This window comes from Papilio xuthus, unplaced genomic scaffold, assembly GCF_000836235.2.
Source record: "Papilio xuthus unplaced genomic scaffold, Pxut_1.1 DF825783.1, whole genome shotgun sequence".
Taxonomy (NCBI): Eukaryota; Metazoa; Arthropoda; class Insecta; order Lepidoptera; family Papilionidae; genus Papilio; species Papilio xuthus.
In genome coordinates, this window is record NW_013532866.1 from 2,136,559 (window position 1) to 2,162,391 (window position 25,833).

The 25,833-nt window shown below is 33.7% G+C and overlaps 1 protein-coding gene across 1 annotated transcript in view; it reads right to left on the minus strand.

Moving 5' to 3' along the window:
- rst (irregular chiasm C-roughest) overlaps positions 1-25,363 on the minus strand; it is a 62,904-nt gene extending 37,541 nt beyond the window's left edge. The window contains exon 1 of the mRNA XM_013323135.1: positions 25,130-25,363. The gene's annotated coding sequence lies outside the window, so the exon portion shown is untranslated. The remainder of the gene's footprint in view (positions 1-25,129) is intronic.
- Positions 25,364-25,833: the final 470 nt, after the last annotated feature.

The following is a 25,833-nucleotide window of genomic DNA, read 5'->3' on the forward strand; positions in this document are numbered from 1 at the left end:
ACAGCGTACGATTATTAAACCTTGTAACACACAGTCAAGACAAACAAAGCATTAGTATCGCTTGCGCCTGCGAAAACAAAGCGAAAATATTACTTAAAATTTGATACATATCAAAATTTCTTCTCATTATGAATCTCTTTCCTATTTTTAAGAATAAACTGAATTAATTCCAGTTGTGTATAAAAATTAGATGTGTTTGCGACGCCGTCCGCGCGCGGAATCAACAAAAAATCTTACTAAATAGCCTATCTGTTCTTCCAGACTATGTTCTCCATCCATGTCAAATTTTATCATGAATCGTTGGGCCGTTCTGAAGATACCTTCAAATAAATATCCATCCATCTAAACATTCGGATTTTTAGATTCGCTTCGCTTCCGCTTCTCTTGTCTTTGTGCTACAAGCGTAAGTCAAATGTTGTGTTTGATATTATTTTTAGAAGGCCCCAATTTGAATTTGTATAAGGAATATGATTATAGAGCGTCAAGTTTGTTTATTTTAAGTTCTACAATTTTTTCAATAACAGCCACAGTGAAGTGATGTGTAGATTGAACGTTATACGCACCTTAACTATTTCGTATAAAAAAAACTAAATTAAAAACAAAATGTAACATTATACGAAGAAAAGTATCTAATAGTTGCTTTTTTGAATATGTTTTAGACATCATTAAGTATTAAGTAATAATTTGTTAGTTTCTGATTTTTTACTTTTTGAATAGTGTACAGCGACCATTAATTATCTATTCTTCCTTTTCATCTTGGGAAGGGGGGGGGGAGCTGAGAACCAGCTCGACACTGGAATTTGAGCTACCCCCTTTTGCCATCACTGGTTCTCTATAACTGTATGTTGTATAACTCTGTTCAGTTTTTTTTTTGGCAATTTTTATTTATTTATTTATTTAGTGTTAAAAAAATCTGGCTAAAAATTATTGTCATCTCTTTCTCTCGCTTTAAAATAGCAATATGTTATTCGTTACCATGGAATTATAAAATAGCTTAACTCTAGCATACATTAGCTACCATCCAGTAAAAGTCCCGTCCAAATCGGTTCAGTAGTTTCGGATATTAACCGGAACAAACAATAGACTCGCGGACAGAAAAATGAAAATTTTAAAAATTGTTTTTTGGTATAAGTACTTGATTTATTTCAGAAAGGTACTCCAATTTCATTAATTCTATTGATATACAACTAATTAACACAATGTAACACTGAAGTCTTATCGATTTTGATGATAGGTAGTTGGTACCGTCAGCAAAACATTTCTACATAATCCGGAATAGTACGAACAATTCTCGGTAGTGGCATAGCAAGACAAACGTATGGGAGTATTATCTCACTCTGAAGCTTAGTCATATACAATGATAAGTTTGACTAATGTCACTGAACAAGCAGTCTCTCACACCGTCAAGTACATCGTGAACGATTAACTGATCGGCCGTTAAATTAATCAACGGGCAATTACTTTGGCTCTTTGATGTGACGGTGTGAATATGCTATAAGTTATGTTTGAACACTGTATCCGACTCTAATAGTTACGCGTCAATTACATCGAAGTGTCAAACGTCGATGTTAGAGTAAATAATGATGTACATAATTAAAATGCGCAGAATAGAGCATGTAATATAGATATAAAAAACCTTAATAGCCTATTAGTTAAGTGTACAGGCAAAAGGTCACTTGATCGTGGGTCGACTCCGCCATTCGACTATGTTCATCTAAGACATCTTAGTACAAGTTTCAAACTTATGTTAGTAATCTTACTAGCATTGTAAGTGCGAATAGCAACTGTTAGGAAGAAAATCCGACATTGTGCCGGTGTACTGGCGTAACACTAGCCTTACTAAAATGTCAACGTTTATGTTTAAATAATCATTCTGACACTTGACTTTGTAACGAAAGCACGTTATTCGCGCCAAAGGATTCTAATTAATAATGCCTAAAACTACTTATGAATAATTTAAAAAAAATTAATAAAATTGTTATGTTTATTTTAAATTTAAAGTCATGAAAGGTATAGTTTAGAATGGATCACATTTATAGCTTTTAACTTAAATATTTTCCAATATTTGTTTAAAGGCGTTCGGCAAACATGGCGTCAGTACATCAATGTAGATTCTCGTTTGTTTTTTAGCGTTTCCAATCCTTCTGGGAACGGATGTACGCTGGCTTTTTACTGTTATGCTCCGACCGGTTTTCAACTTTACGATGCGACAAACATTTTTCGATTGTTGATTATAAAATTTAAATGTTTTGTGTTACTTATAAACAAGGATAACATCGCTTGTGTTGTAATAAAAATAATTAGCTCTCGCCCGCGACTATGCGCGGTTTTAAAAAAAAACTTTAAGCTACCTATGTGTTCTTCCAGATTATGTTCTATATGTATGCCAAATTTCAGCGAGATCCATACGTTCTAGAGATATCTTCAAACAAACATTCATACAAACATTCGCCTTTATAATGTTAGTATTTTTTAGGTTAAACTTCGAAATTCGGTGGTCACTAACTCTGTTAATACATATTTTCTTGCATTTATAATATAGTAAGCTTGAAGAAACGTCAGTGGCTCAAGCACTTGACTTGCAATCTGCAGGTCCCGGGTTTGAATCCCGCCACGAACCAATGTGTTTTTCGACTTCCGATTAACATACGTACATTTATCCGACGTTCGTACGGTAAAGGAAAACATCGTGATGCAACCTGCACTTATCTGAGAATTTCGTCAAAGATATGTGTGAAGTCGACCAACCCGCACTTAGCCAGCGTGGTTGACTATGGCCTAATCACCCCTAACTTAGGGTAGACTCCGAGCCCCTCGGTGGGGACGTATAGTGAGCTGATGGTAATGATATTAAGCTTGGTTAGATGTATGAATGTGGTACCACGAAACTCCAGAATCACTGAATGGGTTTGGATAAAGTTTACAGAAGATTGTCTGGAAGAGGACAGGCGACTAAGTTTTTATTCCATACAAACAAAAATGAAGTCAGGTAGAATCAAAACAACTTAATTAGAGTAACCTATTTTACGACACCTTTCCTATAAAGGGACAAGGACAGGGATCACAAATATTTGATTACCTCAATCAATGTTGATTAATCCTGTATGTTAGGTCGAATTCAGTAAATGTTGGCTTATATTCTTTGTACTGAGTACATGTTGATTGTTCAATGTGTCGACTCGACTATAAATGTTGTTCAAAGGTAAGGAAATTTCATTAGGAAAGGTCAATTTTGATATCAACCTTTCAGGGCTGATGAAAGATTTAAATTCATTTATTGACTATTTCTTTAGGTTTTTCATGGCAGTAGGGTTGTCACATATTCATGTTTATCTAGAATTATTTGTTGTCGAGACTACCCTAAGTTAGGGGTTAGGCCATAGTCAACCACGCTGGCCCAGTGCGGGTTGGCTTCACACATATCTTAGAATTTCTTCGCAGATATGTGCAGCATCACGATGTTTTCCTTCACCGTAAGAAGGTGTAAATGTACATATGTACATCAGAAATCGAAAAGCACATTTGTAAATGGCGGGATTCGAACCCAGGACCTGCAGATTGCAAGTCAAGTGCTTAATCCCTGAGCAAACGATCTATTTGACATCGTATTTGGGTTAAATAGGTGTGAAACTAGCCACCGTATAGTCCGACTAAGTTATTTGACGCGGTTATTACTAGCCTCCTGTTATGTCAAAAAGTAGTGAGATCTTTGTTTTGAAAGTATTTTTTTATTTTTTGGTTTTTAATTTTTTTTTTACTTTTTTTCGTTCCAGTATGTCTATGTTTATTGCAAGTTGGCAGCCCTATAAAGGGATGTTTTATTTATCATTTTTTTTATTTACACGTTTGTTTACCCTTTACCGGAAGGGTAGCTTTTTTCGGGTATGTAGCAAGGGTTGGTTTGTTTAAGGTCTTTTTGGATAAATAACAATACCAATTTTCGACCTTTTTTTGTTTATTGATTTAGTTTGACGCAAATACCAGCATTGAATTATTTTTTATTTATTTCGCAGTTCAAATATAAAGAAAAAAAATTTTTGCACAATTTTTTACATTTTTTTCATTAACCCTTATGTTCATTTTGTATAGTATACCATACATACAACTTTATAAAAATATACGATCACTATAAAATAATTTTTAACTTTGTTTTTTGCTTTTCTTCTTAAAATATATCTTGCCACAATAAGGGTTAAGTTACATGTGTTTTATCTTTTTTAATTCTTAGTCAATTTTAATGATACTTTATTATTAAATCTTACTATAATACTATAAATGAAAATGTTTAGATGGATGGATGTTTGTTAAAATCTGTAAAACGGCTCAACGGATATCAATTTTGTCATAGATGTAGAGCGTAGAAGAACACATAGGCTATTTGTTAAGCTTTTTTATTTCCGCGCAGACAGTCGCGGGTGACAGGTAGTTTTATAATAACGAAAAAAATATGTAATTAAAGATTTTATTTTAATTTCATATTCAAATGAATACAGTTCTATATCGTCTTGGATCCTTAACTAAGTTAACCTGTATTTAAGGCAATTTTAATTGAAAATAAAACGCTTCTCTACTACTAAGTAACTTAATATTTCATAATCATCATCATCAGCTCACTATACGTCCCCACAGAGGGGCTCGGAGCCTACCCTAAGTTAAGGGTGATAAGGCTATAGTCAACCACGCTGGCCAAGTAAGGGTTGGTTGACTTCACACATATCTTTAAATTGCTTCTCAGTTATGTCCAGATTGCATCACGATGTTTTCCTTAACCGTAAGAACGTCGGATAAATGTACACATGTAAATCGGAAATCGAAAAACACGTTAGTACATGGCGGGATTCGAACCCAGGACCTGCAGATTGCAAGACTAACTTAATATTTATTAATAAGTAAAATAATTATGTAACACTCATCACAAAAATTAATTTAAACGATCAATCAACATAGAAATTATCAATTGCTCAAATAGGTCAATGATCTGAAGGCGTGAAATCAAATCTTAGCTGCGGTTGTAACAGGTTTTAGAAAACGAGTAATTTCAACTCAGAGTCGAGGACAGGAAGTTAACCGCAGTAAATAATGTCATATTCGTGAATATAATAATACATCGGTGAAGAATATTTCTTATAAATTAAACGATAGCAACAATCCTTCTCATTCATGAGAAAATAACACATCCAAAGAGTTACATCTCTTCTCTTCTACATATATAAAAATTGCTGTTCGTTAGTCTCGCTAAAACTCGAGAACGACTGAACGGATTTATCTAATCTTGGTATTGAAATGTTCGTAAGGTCTAAGGAAGGTTTATAAGTTGAGAAAAATTCTAATAATGGCCTGGAAAACCTAAAAACAGCCCTTTTTCCCATATAAAATTAATGGATCTCGCTGAAACTTAGCATAGATGTAGAACATAGTCTGTAAGTACACATAGGCTAATATTTTAATTTAATTACGCGCGGAATGAGTCACGGGCGACAGCTAGTTTGTTATAAATTAAACGATAACAATAATTCTCATGAGAAATTTCACATATCCAAAGAGTTACATCTCTTCATATTATTCTCATGGGTCAATAAATATCGTACAATTTATACGTACAAAGAAATTAAACTGTCAGATCATATCAGATTTGACTTAAGGCATTTATCTTACTTTATAATAACAAACATAGTCAAAATACAATAAATATTGAAATTTTATAAGAGGAACCGCAGTTGCTAGTCTTTAAGGAAGGTGTACACTCTTTTCTTGAAGGCCCCTAAGTCGTAACTGTTTGGAAATAACGCTGAGGACAGGGTACTCCACAAAGCGGCTGTGCGAGGTAAAAAGTTACGAATATAAAAAATCTCCTAATTAGTAATTACTAGCGAATTAAAAAAAACACTTATTTAGTAGTCTATGTTCTATATGTATGCCAAATTTCATCGAGATTCCCACCGTTCTGGAGATACCTTCAAACAAACATCCATCCAAACATTCGCATTTATAATGTTAGCAAGAAGTAAGATAACAATTAGGCAATAAATAATCAAGATTATATTAAAATTACATGAAATAACAATCCAAAGATCTAAAGACAAAAAAAATGCATAATACTTCTTTGACGGGCCCCAGAAATACAGTAGCTTTTTATTTCTCCCGCTTTGCAATTCACAAAGGCCTCTGGAGACGGAGTTTGTTATAACTTGTTTTTATTTGCATTCCAATTTGAAAAGGCTCCCAGCCGATAAGATGTTTTGCAACTGTCTGTTGAACATAAAAGCTACAGGAAGACGAAGTATACTACGTAGGAAACGGACGCGTCGAACGGTTAAATGCTTCGAGATACATTAGTGATATGTAAGTTTATGTACGTGGTAGTAACTGACGAGAGATTTGAAAACAAATTTATTCAGACGATATGTTTAAATGGAACATTTATGTTTCTTTATAATATTAGTATTGATGACCAAAGTTATTAGCTGTCCCTCGCGATTCCGACTTTACAGTTCTAAAAAAAACTTACTTGGTAGCCTATGTATTCTTATATTAACAGAGGCGTTCTGGAGATACGTTATAACAAACACCCATTCATCTAATATTTTCTATATCATTGGACCATACTTGAATTAGGTGGCAAAATCTTAATAATATTATAAACGCCATGGATAGATGGATGGATGTTTATTTGAAGGTATCTCCGGAACGGCCCATCGGATAAATATGAAATTTGGCAACACACAGGCTACTTTATCATTATCATCATCGTAGTATACGTCCCCATCGAGGGGCTCGGATCCTACACTAAGCTAGGGGTGATTATGCCATAGTCAACCACGCTGGCCCAGTGCGGGTTGGTTGATTTCAAACATATCATTGAATTTATTTTAGACATGTGCAGGTTGCATCACGATGTTTTCCTTCACTGTAAGAATAGGCTTATTGTTTTTAATTCCGCGCGGACAGAGTCAGACAGCTAGTAGCTACGCTAACTCTACCGTCAATCACTATGTAAGCATGTTGTAGTATAAATCAAGGAAAAATAGACAAACACCAACTTTTCCATCAAGACCACTCCCCAAGGAGGCGAAGCTATTAAAACGGTGGAAGAGAGACAGTTATATCTAATTTATAAAACGACAAGAAATACGAATAAATACTTGATTTCTGTTCTTTGTTTGATTCTATTTGCCAACATGCAAAAGAGAAATTCTATAGAAATTGTAGCTTTTAAAAAAACATCTTAATTGGTGTTTTTAAAGGTCACAGTTAAAGCAAATGATTTTGAAGAATAATTATAGTTTAATTGTATTATTCGGGACATGTTTTGATTAAAATAGATCGTTAAAAAGACAATCAGAATTGCAATTAACATTTTAGAAAATAGATTTTTATATGTCAAGGTGACAAACGAGCGAGCGCCCATTTGAAATCGCTAAATTAGCGAATCGACCGTTGCCCATAGACATACGCAATTGCAGATGCGTTGCCTTTAATCGACGGAAGATGCACAGAAAGAAAATACCCTTCCCGTGCATCCTAACGTCTTTTTTATTTGATTCATCTCTAAATCTTTGATATAAAAATCAATTGCTGTGTTAAGTCTCTCTTAAACTGAAGGTTGAACGGATTTATAATACCGAAGGTTATAAAACTAAGAAAAATTCGAATAATTGCCGGGAACTAACTATATTTTTCTTTAATTACGCGGACGGAATCGCGGGCGACAGCTAGTTTATATTAAAAAACAAAACGTGGGACCTAAAGATAAAGCGTGAAACGTCTTGATATAAGAAGTATCAATACGTGACCGGATCGTAGCTTGAGAAAAAAAAATACACATAAGATGGTATTCAAAGCAACCGGTCTCGTATCCGCCCAAGCACCTGTTGATGTGGCTTTTATTTCTATATCAACTGGTTCAAATAAATCGTTCCCGGTATCATGCGGGATAAATCGAATTACTTAATATAATGACATAACTTACTTAAAGATGGCGCTTGGTACTTCGTCTGCAAAGTATTAGAAAATTGTAACCTATACGTTATACTTCTTTGTCTCAGCAGTCTTTTCAGACTGGTCGTCATCGGTTATCAGTGACGGTCAAGCCGTTCTGGTGATATCTTCAAACAAACATCCATCCATCTAAGATAAAGTATAAAGCTGCAGTTGTCAATGATAATCTATCAAAGGTTAAAAGTAAATCGCGCTGACAAAATATACATCTGCAAACATATTTAACACTCTCGCTATTTTATTTTGGAATGGAGCAGAGATGGTGACATATTGTTCTTTCCTGCAAGCTATAAATAAATTTAGTCGACGCCACTGGAGCAAAATAGCTTTGTAAAGCTTTAAAACGTCTGAATTCCCTCTAAATGAACTCCTGTAACATGAGATGTAAAGGAACTTTATACACTTGTAATGTTACAAATGTTAGAAACACAGACATTTATGTAAGTAAGAAACAAAACAAATATAAAAACGGCTAAACACTCACGTATATTCGTCTGGTGACGGCACCGACTAGTTTCGAGCCCATCGGGGGCCCTTCATCAGGATGAGTGGTACTGGTATTATTTCGCGGACGCGCCGTCGCTCACTGTGACTCAGTGAGCGACGGGCTACGTGAGTGTTTAGCCGTTTTTATATCACTTTTAGTATAATGTCTCACGAAAGTTTGAATAATTTAAAGTAAGAAACGAAGTAACTAATATTCATTGTGGAACTAAATTGGACGAGGCAATTGAAGATAGACGAATACTTTCCTTAGAGAGCTCTAAGAAAAGATCATAGAAGCAGATAACACACCTATCTCTAGATCTATAAACAATCAAAATGCGAAGAGAGATCACATAAATAAGAAAATAATAAAGTTTAATTTTGATGACTACAAAATTAGGAAACTGAAGAAATGATAGATTGTGTGAAAGAGGATATGCGTAAGTGTGTGAATCCAGATATGACGGCTTATAGAAATGTATGAAGGAGTACTGTACCGACCCTCTGTAGGGACATTGTCAGATTAATGTTTTTGGGATTGAATTTGCCGTATCTTTATTATTCATAATAAAGGATGCATTTTATTTCAACCGTATCACAAACACAACCGTAAGATTTCTGTCGACGGAAATGGTTACTTTACAAGTAAAATATTGATAAGTTGTCAAGTTGTCCGCCCTTCGATTTGCTTTTTCATTTCGCATTGTCCGCATCACAAACTGTCTGAATCTGATTATATAAAAAAGCAGATATCGGAAAACCAGTTGCAAGTACATTACGCGTGGATGTCTCTACGCTTATGTTAATGTTGTAAGCGCCTTATACTTTGTTATGCAAAATTAGATCTTAACGATTCGAGATAAAGTTCTAAATAATTTAACGCAATATTTGCTGTTCGCGTGGCAACTTGGTTTTGCTATCCGAGTTGATAACGGCATATCATAAATGAATTGGTAGGTAATATTGAACCTCATTGCCTTGCTATAAAGTTCATTTTCATTTGTATAGTGTTTGCATAGTAAATTATCGGTTGCAATGTTTTGCGACGTTTCAGGCCGTCATTTAGCTACTAGTTTTGCTGCGGTTGTGTTAAACTTGATGCGACCTACGTTAAAATTGTTAGTAATTTTCTGTTGGAAGCTGACAAGTTTGAATTACGAGACGATATACAATATTTACAGTCTCAAAGACTAAGTTAATCATCATGACCATTTCTAATGGTTATGAGAACCAATAATTTGACCGGTTTAATGTCAAACTAGTGTGTACTGGTTTAAGACGAAAGTTTTAATCTATACTAGTATTATAAAGCGGAAGAGTTTGTTTAAACGCGCTAACCTCAGGAACTACTGGTCCGATTTGTTAAATTCTTTTTTTGTTATTTAGTCTATTTGTAGAGGAAGGCTTATGCTATATAAAATTACGTTGCGACCAATAGTTTTTTTTTAATTCCGCGCGGACGGAGTCGCGGGTGACAGCTAGCGTACCCATAACTAACAAGGAAATTTTCATCAATTGCCTTTCCATAATAAATATTAAATTTATGATTTTTATAAATACTACTTATGAAGTCAATAACACGAAAACGTGTTTTGTCTACAGCATATTATGTAATAGCAGTCACCCGCGACTTCGTCCGCGCAGAATTGAAAAAATCCTATGTGGTAGCTACGGCTAGTAGAACTCATAAGAGCATTTTCTGCAAGATCCATGAAGTCGTTCTGGAGATACCTTCTATCAAACATCCATCTAATGATTCGCATTTATAATATTATAATATATAATGCGAAAACAAAATCACTCATGTGTCGCAACGGTTTGTTTACCATATGTCTAAGCTTGGTTCATGATGTTTTGGATATGTCAAAATCGACCAGCTCTTACTGCTAGAGCCAACTTAGTTGCGCACCTAATAGTAAGATTATTTGATTTTAGTATCATTAAATGTAAACAATTGAATTCGAAACAAAACGAATTGTAGTGACTCAAAGAATAAAAAAAAAACAAATGAAAATATTCGACAGATTAAATTCCGAACCGTATATAAATATTTATATAATCTGTATTTTTAATGCAGCGTTTCCACTTTAAGCATTATTCACAGTTTTAAAATATGCTTCCATTTTCGACACACGCTCGTGAGTCAGAGGATTTATACAGGCGGGTTATTTAAAAAAAAAACGACGCCGAATACCGGTTATTAATAACGTTTTAACGGTTATTTTGAAAGTAGCTGTCGCTCGCGACTCCGTCCGGGACTTAAAAAAATTATACGCAGCCTATGTGTTCTTCCGGACTATGTTATACATCTATGGCATACAGTGAGATCCATACAGCCGTTCTGAACCTTCAAACAAACATCCATACAAACATACGCATGTATAATGTTAGTAAGATTAATTCAGTTATGCAGTATGTCGTTTCTAGACGGGTTTTTGTTCATTAAAATACTGTGTACAAGTGTATGTGCATATGAAAAGAGGAAATGGAATCTGTTGAATTAAATCTTGTTATGAACTTTGATAATTATTCATGATTTGTAATTAGGGAAATCATAAAACCAATATTGAAGAGTACGGAAGAGTATCTAGTTTGAATAAATAGCATATAATTAGTTTGTGAGTCAATAAACCAAACAAAATCGTTATAATTTAGTAATTTTAAAAGTTTTTCTTTTATATGAAGGCAAACGAATAAACGGCCACGTTTTGGTGAATGAAAGCCACACCTAATATTGCATTTCGCGCAGCTCGTATGATGTTCCGAGCTGACAAAACATTTGAATACGTTTATACATAGTCCAAGAGCATATTATAAAAAAAATTAAAGACTTTTCCATACTATCCCTTACTTTTATTTTAATCTAGCTGTCGCCAACGACACGGACAATAAAAAAAAATTAATTTATAACCTATATGTTCTTCCAGAATATGTTCTATATCTGAGCCAAATTTCAGCAGAATCCATTCAACCAACCACCTTCAAACAAACATCCATCGTATATCATCAGTAAAAATTTTTAGGCATTATTAATTGGAATCCTTTGGCGCGAATGGCGCACTTTAGTTACCTAGTCAAGTGTCAGATTAGTGAGGGGATATAAACGTTGATATTTTAATAAGGCTAGTGTTGCGCCGATACACCGGCACATTGTCGGATTTCCTTCTTTACTTCCAAAAAATTAAACACACTTGTGTACATTAAAATTATACACATACGAGCGTTAATTATTACTAATCCAATATACTGATATGGCTATTAAATCATTACTTCCGACAAAATGAATACGAAACAAAGGGATCAGAGTAACAAAACAAACGGGAGAATTTTAATTAGCGCCACAGTAAATTAATGAAACACCATAAAATTAAACTGTATTTTACGTTTTATAGGATGTAGATAATGTTTATAAAAATATTTTACTAATGTTTTAAATGAGTATGTTTAAATGGATGGATGTTTGTTTGAAGGTATCTCCAAAACGGCTGGACGGATCTTGATGGAATTTGACATACATATAGAACATTGTCTGGAAGAACACATAGGCTCACTAATTATGTTTTTTTTTATTTTGCTCGTTGCCGTTGCCCATAGACATACGCATTTGCATATGCGTTGCCTACCTTTAATCGACGGAGGAGAGGATGCACAGAAAGAAAATATTTTCCCTACCAATTCATCCTCTCATCCGGAAAGTTCACTTCTACTTCCCATCCATTCCTTATAAGAAAAAGGGTGGGAAGGAAAAGAGCACGGGACGCACACTCATCAGACTGTACTTGGAATAGCTTCCACTTGAGGCCTGTCTTCTGTGTGGTCATGGTATTTCACCGGGCGAGCCGGGCCAATTCGTGCGAAGATGTTAAAGTGGGCTCTACCACTGTTTTTTTAACAAATGAAAATATTAAGTAGTCTAACAGAACACTTTTCTAATTTTACTTTTACAACTGTCATAAAAATTATATAACAAAACACGCCTACGTACTATAAACCAAAAAAGATGGCAATCATGGTTTATGACATTGTTAAGGTTTTACGTAAATACCATAAATTCCGTAACAAAATGTAGAGGGCTTTTTGTATGTCAAGAAGAGGCGTTTGTTAGTATGGATATTAAAATGAGATAAAGATTTATAAACCCAAAGTAAAAGAAATTGCTAATTAAAAAAGAAAAACAATGAATCCAACTGACCTTATGAAGCTTTACGACATAATACGAATCAAATTATTCAAACTTTCGTGAGAGAGATTATAATAAACTTATATAAAAACGGCTAAAACTCTCAATGAGCAAGGGGCCTTGTCCGCGAAATAACTCCAGTCCCACTCACCCTGATGAAGGGCCCCCGATTAGCTCGAAACTAGTCGGTGCCGCCACCTGACGAATATTCGTGAGTGTTTAGCCGATTTTACATAAGTATAGAATCAGTTTAGTTCATACAGCACCGATTTTAAAACGCATTTTATCGCTGCATTGTCTGGGCTAACGGAACGTTCATCGCTCGAGAGCTAGCAACGTCATTTTAACGCTGCGTTAATTAAACGCCCGTGTGAACAGAGTTAGATGTAACTAACTTAGCACCGTTTAGGTAGAGTTTTTAACAAAACATTTCTATCAAATTGTAGTAACTATGAAATCGATTTCCCAAACCGCAAAACCTTTCGACTCATAAATTTTATGCTTTATAAGTATTTATGTATATATTTTTTATATCTCGTACGTTCGCTACAAAATGTTGCTTACAACCGTACGTCATTTATACGGGCAATAAATGTCAAAGTTTTCCTTAAAACTATCAGATCGGCCTTTTTTTAGTGCTTTTTTACTATTTTGCGGGGCTCGTATTTGCCTTATCGTTTGATAATATATTATAGGTATAATTGAATTGAGATAGGGAGGGTTTATATAAGTTTACGGGCACTATCTACAATCTTAGGGGCGTTTGCCGAAGTTTTATGTGTCTTATATGATATCTTGACGTTATTACAAGGCTAGTTTAATTTTTTATTGACTACAACTACAAGACACAACCTACTACCAAATGGTTTAATATTTTATAATTACCCATCGAAACTCTTTGGTAGACAAGGTGTTTACTTTTTTCCTTAAAGGTGGCATACTGGCCACTAAGACCTTTGCCTAAATAAAGGGACAGAGGAAAAACGCGCGGGAAGTACAACCCCCGGTTAGACGTGTTTGAAATAAATAAGATAGAAAGTCGAAGTTATAACAAAGCATTGTTTACTTTCAACTGTTTATTCTTAACTAGCTGTCGCCCGCGACTCCATCCGTGCGAAAGTAAAAAAAGACATTGGTATTTAGTAGTTTATGTGTTCTTCCAGACTATGCTCTACATCTACGCCAAATTTAATAGAGATTCTTTGAGCCGTTTTGACTTTCTAATAAACATCCATCCATCCATTTAAACTTTCGAATTTATGATGTTAGTAAAATTTAATATAAATGATCCTAGATTTTTAATATATTTTTTTTACTAAATCGTTTTGTTTTCTCTTTTATTATCTACTAGCTATCGCCCGCGACTACTTCCGAGCGGAATTAAATACAAACCTAATTAGTAGTCTATGTGTTCTTCCAAACTATGTTCTATATGTATGCCAAATTTCATCGCGATCTTTTCAGCCGTTTCGGAGATTCAAACAAATTTCATCCATTCATGCATGAATTCGCGTTTATAATATTAGTAAGAAGAAACTACTTTTGCTAGTATTGCAGAAGTAAGCGTGTAACTGCACTGACTGTATCTACATTTGCTTACTTCTCTGTTTAGAATTCTGAACTAAGAATGTTTAAAGCAATGTTCTTTGTACTAACCACTCGAAAAGATTACATTTTGTGTACCTACAGTATGTTCCTTCAGTATGTTTGAAATACGATGGTCGTCTTAAGAGAAGTCAAGGAGTACATTAATTACGTAAAAGCGTCCACACTGTTACCGTAATGAGTAAAGCTTTGATCATGCATTAACCTACAAGGAAAACTGAGTCTATGCTTCTAAGAACCTCTATGAATGTAAAACTAATATAAAGACGTATCCCTTAATGTAACACGCAGACATTTGGACTCAAATACTGAATTTCAAACGTGTTTCCTCTTAATGTAATGAAAACTTCAAAATATTAATTTTAACATATGTATTTTGAATTTTGTACTATTTGTATGTTATTTTTACCTAACTTATAGACGAAAATTTAAAGTTTCTTTTGAGATGAATCTTGCATTCCATTGAGGGGCTAGCGCCTACCCTAAGATAGGGTGACTCAACCATAGTTAACCACGCAGGCCAAGTGCAGGTTGACTTCACATATATATTTGAATTTCTTCGCAGTTATGTGCAACATCAAATTTTCCTTCACCGTAAGAACGTCGGATGTACATATGTAAATCGATCAATTTGAACCCAGGACCTGGTGATTACAAGTCTAGTGCTTAACCGCTGAGCCACCGACACTCTAACAGTTTCTTTCAATCGTATGCACACTTAAGTCCTCTCGGAATGCTACTAATATAATTTTAAATGAAAATAACGCCATCTAGTATCAAACTACCAAAGATTTTTTCATAAAAACTATATGCAAGTGTTGACAAATTTGATATATATATACGGAAAGCTTAGCAAATAACTTCTATAAAACACAAATGTTTCTTGTATTCATGGAAGAGTTTGACAGTTGTCCGAGGTTCTTTCACACCTTTTATACACAATTCCTTATCTGTATACATCTAATGCATTCTTTGTCCCGGTAATTGTCAGAGTGACTCACAAATTTAGGCCAGAGAATGTGGGCGAAGTGGATGGAAATTTTAACCATTATTACAAGTTTTTGTGGTATTTTTATTGCTCGCTTAAATCTTTTTCTATGGTTTTGGATATTTTAAATGTAAAAAATGCTTTTGTGTTTTGCAATTATAACCACTTTTTATACGTTGAAAATGATATTAATAGCGACACGATATCCACAACTTATATAAATATTAAAGACAAAAATTCCAAAAAAAAATTGTCTTTTATGTTGGATAAAATCTTACTAATATTATAAATGCGAAAGTTTAGATGTATGGTTGGATGGATAGATGTATGTTAGAAGTTATCTCCAAAACAAATGTATAGATCTGGACCAAATTTGGTATTTTTTTTTATATCATAACGTGGCAAACGAGCAAGCGGCCACCTGAAATCGCTGTAATAGCGAAGTGACCGTTGCCCATAGACATACGCAATTGCATACGCGTTGCCTACCTTTAATCGACGGAGGAGAGGATGCACAGACAGAAAATATTTTCCCTTCCCATGCATCGTATAGATTTAGAGTAATCTGGAAGAATACATAAGCTACTTAACAGTTTTTTTTGTTCCTTACGGACGGAGTCCCTGGCAGAGGCTAGTTACGTGTAGTTACCATATTCGGATAAGTAGTTTTGGAGTTTATAAAGGATGTTTAAAATTTATAATCTTACAAGATTTTTTTTTTGGCTTCTTATACCAATTGAACACACTCAATTTATTAATATTATTACCTAAATACAGTGTGTCCCAAAATGTTACGTACATAGGAAGGGGGATGATAGGGGTGGTCACAAGGGTCACAAGAAAAATAAAATAAAAATTCTCCTGTGGGTATTAAAAAAAATAAAGGGCATTTTTTAAAAACTTAAAAATGTTACACCTTCTGGGGCAATTTTGTAACCAATGACCTACAAATATTGCTACATTAAAAAAAAAGCTATTATGTTATCGTCAATAACCCTTTATCAATATGAAATAAAAAAAACAATATAACTAACAAAGATTTTAAAGAAAATTAAAATTGCCCTAGAAGGTGTAAAATTTTTAAGTTTTTAAAAAATGCCATTTATTTTTTTATATCATCCCCTTTCCTATGTACGGAACCTTTTCGGAAACCCTATATAGAATAGGCAGTGAAGCTATAAAACCTTTGTTCAATTATGAATTTCCGTCAAATTATCATACAGATAATAAATGCGACTGTAATTTTCAATTTAAAACCGTATACGATCACTTTCTAACCACAGTGGGTAGATAGAAAATTTTCACTTAATAACGTTATCTCGATCATTATTAAAATCATTTTAATCAGATACATCATCATCAGCTTACTATACGTCCCCATCGAGGAGCTCGAAGCTTACCCTAAGTTAAGGGTGATTAGTCCATAGTCAACCACGCTGGCCAAGTGCGGGTTGGTAGACTTCACACATATCTTTGAATTACTTCTCAGATATGTGCAGGTTGCATCACGATGTTTTCCTTCACCGTAAGAACGTCGGATAAATGTACATATGTAAATCGGAAAATCGATAAACACATTGGTACATGGCGGGATTCGAACCCGGGACAAGTCAAGTGCTTGACCACTGAGCCACCGACGCTCATCATCAATCAGATAAAATGATATGAAATTTCTAAGCCGCAAGAATTTCTATTATTATGTTACGGAAATGAATTAGCTTGGTTTGGTTCTTTTGGAGAAATGAGGTCATATAGACCACAATTAGATAATAAAAGCTGTCTAAAGTCTAGCTAAAGATAAAATAGTGTCTTATTTTTTTAAAAGATTTCCTACTCCACTTATAAGACCTATCTATATCCTAAATTAACTCTCTTTTGCAACAAATCGCAAGTTTTAGGTTGAGTTATACATAGCTATCGCCCGTGACTCTGTCCTCGCAGGATTAAAATTTCATAAAAATCGGTCAACAGTTACATGGGATTGCTTGAACGATATACCAAAAATATAATTTAAAAATGTCTCTATTTTTTTATCACTCAATTAAGTACCAAAAAAGTGATTAAATTGTCTCTAGTTTATATTCCGTCATACGTATACGGATCCCCAAAATGTAAATAACCGTTGAACGCGTGGGCGCGACATTTCCACAGCTCAGTCGAGGCGCCTCTCCGGTGACCGCATTTCACAACGGCTCGACTACAAGATGCATTAAAAATCTTCCTAAATAGTCTTGGCAAAGCTTTAAATGAAAAACGCTTCGCAGCCGTCGCTCGCTAACTTTAGCTTACTTTAGACGTATTCTAATTTAGTTATATTTTTAATATTCGCTTTTTGAGTTTAAATTGAACAACGTATAGTTACTTACATAAAATATATTACAATTTTGTGTCATATGAATAAAAAATCATCGTCGTCTCATAATGAAGTCTTTCTGGCATTGTCTACGCTACTTAAGGGCAATATAGTATCCTAATGGTGTAAGAATTTTTGAAATTGGTTCAGTAGTTTTTGAGTTTTTTTTGAAAAACATAAAAAACATGCATCTTTTCGCATTTACATATTATTTTGGAAATAGCATACTTCTAATGGTCGTTTTTTAAATCGGTTCAGTAGTTTTGTAGTTTATTAGGTACAAGCATATGTTTTCGTATTATAGTATAGTAGATAATAATATAATAATTTTTCAAATTAAAATTTAAAATAATCCTGCAAAATCATATTGAATATTTTTACAAAACAAAATACTAAGCCGTTTTACTAATGAAAATGGTATCATTGACGGTTAAATCATGCTACAAAACTCAAAAACAACGTCCAAAATTAACTTAATAAATAATTAAACAACTAAACCGGTTTAAAACAAGACCAAGTATTTAAAATGTCAACAAATTATTATAAAGCTACGGTCAAAAGCAGGAAAAATAAGAAGGGAACATTGCGTACAACAAAGTTTTCCTTCTAAGTGAAAGAAACGGTCCTAAACATACAACTAAAATAAACTAAAAAGGAGCTTATGCATGATCTACCGGATACAAAACAGGTCACAACACGCCATTTTGTTATATTTGCTTGTGGACAATACCAAAGTATACGCTTTGTTACGACAAAATGAGTTTGCTCCTCATTTTCCACAACTAAAATTTCTCATTTTAATCTGACTCTTATAAAACAACTTTGTAAGAATATCTAATTTACTATTGTGTTTTGTAAAATATGGAATAGTTGGTTGCGTTTGTCCAAAATTGCGCGAAAGAAACTACGTATCACGCCTAACAGATTTTAATAGCAAAAAATCGTTTCCAACTTTCGTTGGAATACATCGTCCGTTCCAAAAACATCCCGATGAGGTAACATGTAACGGGAATGTCTCTAACTGAAGGTATCTTCTGAATATATGCAGATATATCTCGCTACAATTTATTACATATCTTGAACATAGTCTGGACATAGTACTAATTAAGTTTTTTTAATAAATATTAAAAAAAAATCAATGTTACTTTGTATTGAAAACACGTGTTTCATGTTTATAGGAAAGGGATAGTTCAAACTCACCACGTATAACCAGTGGAGGAGTCAAAAGTTACTAAATTATCACTTGATGGTCGAATTATAAAATACATATGTGAAATTTTGACTATTACACGTAAATATGTTTTGCTGTTTTTTTTCGATCTAGAATAGAATATTTTATTGCCACAAACAACTAAAAAAACAAATTAGATTAAATAAATTAAGGATGTGGCAATAAAGGTGGCCAGCTCAGCTGGTGCAGGTAGGGCTTGACCATTCCTGCGCTGGTTTTCAGCTGGCCCCTTTGTTCTCACACAACGATTAAACATTAAAAATTTGGATTGATTTCTTAATACGTAATAACAATTTTAACTATGAAAATATAAAATACTAGCGAACCCGACAGACGTTGTCCTGTCTACACGTCTTTAATTTGAAAATTTCACACTGCGATGGTAGCGCCGTCTGTCGGATCCAATGTATAACATTCCAAAATCAACAACTACTAATAAATTAAAAATTAATCAAAAAAACACTGTCCAGCGTACAAAATTGTGAATCTAAACCATTCCCAGATCCCCTTGAACACACACAAAAAATTTCATCAAAATCGGTCCAGTCGTTTGAGAGAAGTTCACTGACATACACACTCACAGAAGAATTATATATATAAAGCTACAAATTAGTGATTAAAAGGCATACAAAAAAATAGACAAAATAAATAAAAAGGTTCAATAGGTAAAAAAAGAAAGAAGACTAGTCTATGTTGTCATGTTATGTGACAGTGTTAACGGTCAGTCGTATACATAACACAATTCTTGGTATTGATAAGAAAACAATATTATATCACAGAGATTAATCATGATTATGACATTCAATATTCCAGTGATTCAACAGAATATAACGCTTCTGTTAATATCATTTTACAGCGATATTGTAACTGCGCCTTAACATTCTTGGAGCACATGTATGCGACTCCGTCCGCGCGTCATAAAAAACAAACTTAATAAGTAGCCAATGTGTTCTTCCAGATTATGTTCTATATCTGTGCCAAATTTCATCAAGATCCGTTAAGCCGTTTTGGAGATACCTTCAAACATCCATCCATACATTCATGTATGAAAGTATTTGCATTAACAATATTAGTAAGATTTAATAACAATCTTACTAATATTATAAATGTTTAATGGATGAATTTGTTTGAATCTCCTGAACGGCTCAACGGATTTTGGTGATATTTGGCACACGTAGAAAGTAGTCTGAAAGAACACATAGAACACATTCTTAAGTATTTTTTTAATTCTGCGCCAACGAAGTCGCGTGCGAAAGCTAGTATAAAATATAACTTAGTATAATTTAGAGATAATGTAACATTCTAACGTTGGAAGAATTTTTAAAATCGGTCGAGTAGTTTTTGAGTTAGATTCAAATATAAAATCCTAGCTGTCGCCCGCGACTCCGTCCGCGTGGATATATAAAAAAAAACTTAATTAGTGTAGCGTATGTGTCTTTCAGACTATGTTCTATACGTATGCCAAATTTAATCGAGATCCGTTCAGCCGTTCTAGAGATATCTTCAAACACCCATCCATTGATCCACATCACATCCATCTAAACATTCGCTTTTATAATATTAGTAAGTTAACTATAAAGCAGCTCTTCAAGGCATAAATTAAAAAAATAAAATTAAAAAAATAAATAGTATCCTATGTCCGTCTCCTGGCTCTAAGCTACCTCCTCACCAATTTTCAGCCATATCGGTAAAGCCGTTCTTGAATTATAAATAGTAACAAACACGACGATATATATATATATAAAAGAAAGTCGTGTTTGTTACTATTTATAATTATATATATATAAAGAAAAAATTCTTTAGTTTATCTAGATTACATGAATAAAATTACATACAAATATAAATTCAACACCGTAACACCAACCACTAAGCTACGATCGTAATAAACAAGTATTAAATGAGGCCATTTATCAGCAACAAAGAATTAGGTCGGTAAGATTTCAACGTAAATCCGAACAACGTATTAATTCCTGATAAGGGACACAGTCGGTTTAGCGAAACGAATAAAAACCGCACCAATGGAAACAATGGCGTATATTAGATTGAGTTTTACTTAACAATTGTTTCCTGGCGATTTCCGTGATACTTAAACGTTTTAATAAACCTGTTGACGTATGGATAAGTAAATATCAATATAACTTGTGAATAACTTTGCTTCGGTGTTGCATACGGCATACTAAGTTTTCATTTTTGCTTGACTCCTAAGTGTGATATCGTGATGTACAATAGCCCAAAACCTTCCTTATTTATATCATAAAGTGGCAAACGAGTGAACGGCCACCCGAAATCGCTGAAATAGCGAAGTGACTGTTGCCCATAGATATACGCAATTACACATACGCTGCCAACCTTTAATCGACGGAGGAGAGGATGCACTGAAAGAAACTATTTTCCCTTTCCATGCATCCTCTCATCCGAAAAGTCCACTTCCGCTTCCTTATTAGAAAAAGTGTGGGAAGGGAAAGAAGACTAAATTAGGCCCCCAGGACGCACACTCATCAGAAGAAACGCGGAATTGCTTCCACTTCACGGCTGTCTTCTGTGTGGTCGTGGTATTTCACCGGGCGAGCCGGGCCGATTCGTGCGAAGATGTTAAAGCGGGCTCTACCACTGTTAAAACCTTATCTATTTTACGTTTATAAAAACAGTTTTTTTAATTCGATATTTTATTACCGAGATTACTAATAAGAGTACAAATAAGATTAATTAAAATGTCATCGGTATTTGCTTAATTTATATCAATTGAAAACTTTACCTATATGTGTATTTTAGGCATGACTAATATTTTAAATGTATGACTTTAAGAATGCAATTGATTTCATCATCATCATCAGCTATACGTCCCCGCCGAGGGGCTCGGAGCCTATCCTAAGTTAAGGGTGATTAGGGCATAGTCAACCACGCTGGCCAAGTGTGTGCGGTTGACTTCACACATATCTTTGAATTTCTTCTCAGATATATGCAGGTTGAATCACGATGTTTTCCTTCACCGTAAGAACGTCGGATAAATGTTCATATGTAAATCGGAAATCAAAAAACACATTGGTACATGGCGGGATACGAACCCAGCAATTGATTAATTGAAGAAAAAAAATATAGTTCTTTTAATCAAAGCACTAGATAAAAGGGCAATCGATATCTCAAGATATCATCAAAATTGCACGTCTCAGTTTGAAATTTAAAGATTTCTTTGATACAAAAGTACAACATAAAATGAAAATATATCTTTGACCTGAATTCCTTGCAGTTGTATAGACAATAGTCCACTGAATATTGGAAGCAATGAAAACTCTTTGTCTCTTAGCAATATAAAAGGTTGTAACGAGACAATCTTTCTTTTATTTTAATCTGACAATCTCGATACCCGATTCTATGAATGAGGCTACAATTGAAACTTGAGATCTCTTACTATAAAAATAACAAGGATGCCCGACACAGATCTTGAAGCAACAAAAAGTAACCTTTGATGTGATTCGTAACGAAAACCCTAACACGAGTTCTCACTCGATTCTCACTTGCTCCTGTAATTATGAAATTAACTCGAACATTGTGATACTGATTTATTATGTCGCTGCTTGTATTTTTTGTTTAAATTATTAGAATTAGCACAATTATTTTATTATTATTTGCTATTTTATTTAATACTCAATATACAACAATGAAGCCTAAAACAGTGGTCAGATATTTTTAATTTTGTTAATTAATCCAGGTTGTTCCACATTTATGTATTTGCTCTTGCTTGCTTTGTCATTCACGGTAGAGCAAATACTACGTACTAATGACATAACTACAATCAAATAAAGCATTGGCTTTATTTGATTATAGTTGCGTCGTAAGCGAAATTCTATTTAAGTAAAATCCGTTGTTAGTTCCGAAAAGCAAGTGAACAAATTCTATCTTATTTAAAAACGAAAAGTAACTTGATAAAAAAGTTGTAGAAACCTATTTAATTTTCTAATAATGATTTAAATAATGCAATAAGATCGTCAATTCGACTTATCATCGAGTGAGAGTCGAACAAATAGTAGTAGCGCATAATCAAAGTTAAAACGAGTTTCCCAGAGTGGCCATGACTTGGGATAATTGACCAACAGGTGCGGTGGCTACTGTTGTTTATTTTTGTGCCAAGGGTACCAGGATTCAACTAACAACCAGCCCGGAATTACCTGACATAATAAAAGCACCTTATATTACATTCGATTTCTACCAAAATTAAGCTTGTACCTAAAAGTTTGGACCGTGAATTAAGTACCTTGTGAATTTACATACTACATAATTAAAGGTATTCAGTGTTTTATGTTGGAACGTGTTAATAAAAATGTATGGATGTTTGTTAGAAGGTATGTCCAAAAAGGTAGCAAGGATCTCGCTGACATAGATGTAGAAGTTTGGAAGAACACGGAGACTACTAATTAAGTTTACTTCAATCCCGCGCGGACGGAGTCGCAGGCGACAGCTAATGTTGTAAACGAGCTTTTGTTTAAAAAATAAAGAAACAAAAAGGGTATCGAAAAAAATGTTTCAGAAAATATAATTAGTATAGTATATTTATTATACATTAGTATGGGTTGCCATTACTGAAACAGTAAGCAATTTCTCTGATTACAACAGTGGAAACCCATGGTAAGGGATATCATTCGTAAATTTTAAAGTTTAAAATCACAAGTATAACTTAAGTAATAAAAATCGTAACAAGCAACAGTGTTATAGGTAATAAGCTTGTACTATTCACCTGTTAAACGCAAGCCATTTTCACCCTTTTCACAAACACAATTACCCCCACAATAGCCTACATTTGATCCACACGTCACGCGCGACTTACCCTCTGTACGTCAGTCAACTCGCAAATTACTCCGCTGAAAGATAATTTTGCTACGTGACTCGAACAAACGGTCTCTGAGTTTCGAAGTTTACAAACTCTATAATAACTCAAGTAGAAAATATTACAACTCAGGGTCAAGTATACCTTTTAATTCAAACTTAATTAGTAGCCTATGTGTTCCTCCAGGCTATGTACATCTATGCATAATTTCATCTAGATCCGTTGAGCTGTTTTGGAGATACCTTTTAACAAACATCCATCTTAACATTCGCATTTATAATATTAGTAAGATTTGGTACATTTTATTGCAGTTTAAACTCATCCAAATATATTCACTTAATTTCGTCGAATAGAAAGGCCCTATATGAATGGCTCTAAGGCGATACAGCAAGGATAAGCAAAAGTAACAAAAGATAGGTATTTTTGTTCCTTTTTTTTCATCATAAAAACATAATTTCTATCCTTTCCTCTACCAATGTCAGCTTACTACTCCTCCATACGTCTCTATCAGCCGCCATATCTGAATTAACTTTCATTTCAATCCAGCACTACTTTTCGTATAAAAAAATAAATAACGAAATCTGCACAACCTGAATCAATCCGCGTAGAGTAAAAAAAAACTGGTGTTATTCCAGACTATGTTCTACATGTCTTTTTAGCCGTTCTGAAGGTACGTAGTAACAAACATACATCTAAACGTTAGTAACAAGTAAGATTAGTTACATTTACGTAACCTTAATTCCTGCATTTTTTTAATAATAAATGCGAATGTTATGTTAATTTTGTTATTAATTTTTCGTACTATTTAAATATTATTTTAATATTATATATATAATGCTTCTGTGCGTGTGTATGTCACTGAACTTCTCTCAAACGACTGGACCGATTTTGATGAAATTTTTTGTGTGTGTCCAAGGGGATCTGGGAATGGTTTAGATTCACAATTTTCATCAAATATTAACTTCATATTAATTTATTCAAATTAAAGAAATTAAAGACGTGTAGACAGGAACGTCTGTCGGGTCCGCTAATATTTCTATAATATACAAATTACTAGCTTTCATTCGTGACTCCGTCTACGCGATATTAAAAAAAATTTATTAGTCTATGTGTTCTTCCAGATTATGTTCTATATGTATTACAAACTTCATCAAAATCAGTTCAGCCGTTCTTGAGATACAAACATCCATCCATCCAAACATTCGCATTTATAATATTAGTTAGAATTAATAGAAAATATTTATATGGTGGGATTAGAGGAGTGTTGCTATTAATTATGTATATCTTTTTCTGTTTAAAAAGTTCATGTATATTTTTAATTCCAAATCAATATTTTCGCGCTAGTATTTTTTCACATTAAATATTTTTGTGTTCGAAATCCAAATCGTTTTAAAAATACGAAAATGATTTTCTACTCCTATAAAAACTATTTCTAAATTAAATTAATTAGTAAATTATACACTAACCTTTTGGAACAACCAATCTCTACCAAACACTAAACACACAATGTTTCCAAAAAAAAATCTTAAAACAAACACTGTTTATAAGCACTTAAAATAGAAATTAAAAAATGTACCACAAGTCAATTAAAAATGGTCTTAATATTCACTCTATATCTATTTATTTAAATTATTTTAATATAGGAATAATACTAAAATGCCGCGTAATTTAACGCGTCACGCGAGTTAGGGTACATACACACTATCACGTCTAGCGCCCAGCCGCTACTGAGGGTGTATGGAAGCTACGCTCGCCCGGACAGACTTTTTGTCATACACCAAAGAAGTGTAGACGGTGTGTTAGGTAGAATATTTGAATTCCAAAAAATGACAAATTGAATTGTATTTAATTTATTCGAATTATCAGTTATAACGTTTTCCAGTTGATTAAAATGTTGCGATCTCTTTAGTTAGCGTTTGATTTATATTAATAAGTTATTAAAACCTAGCACATGATAAAAGATGGCTGCGATAACTAAAAAATAAAGAACTTTTTAATATTTATAAAAAAATGTAATTATGCCAAAATGCATTCTGTGATGCTAAATTAATCTTTTTTGTGTTATCATCAGAGATGTACTGTTTTAATTAGCTGCAAATTTAATTAAAGTTAAATTTTCATTAATTAATCTTTCCCTCATAGCTTAAACGGTTAATAGCTTTATCAACTC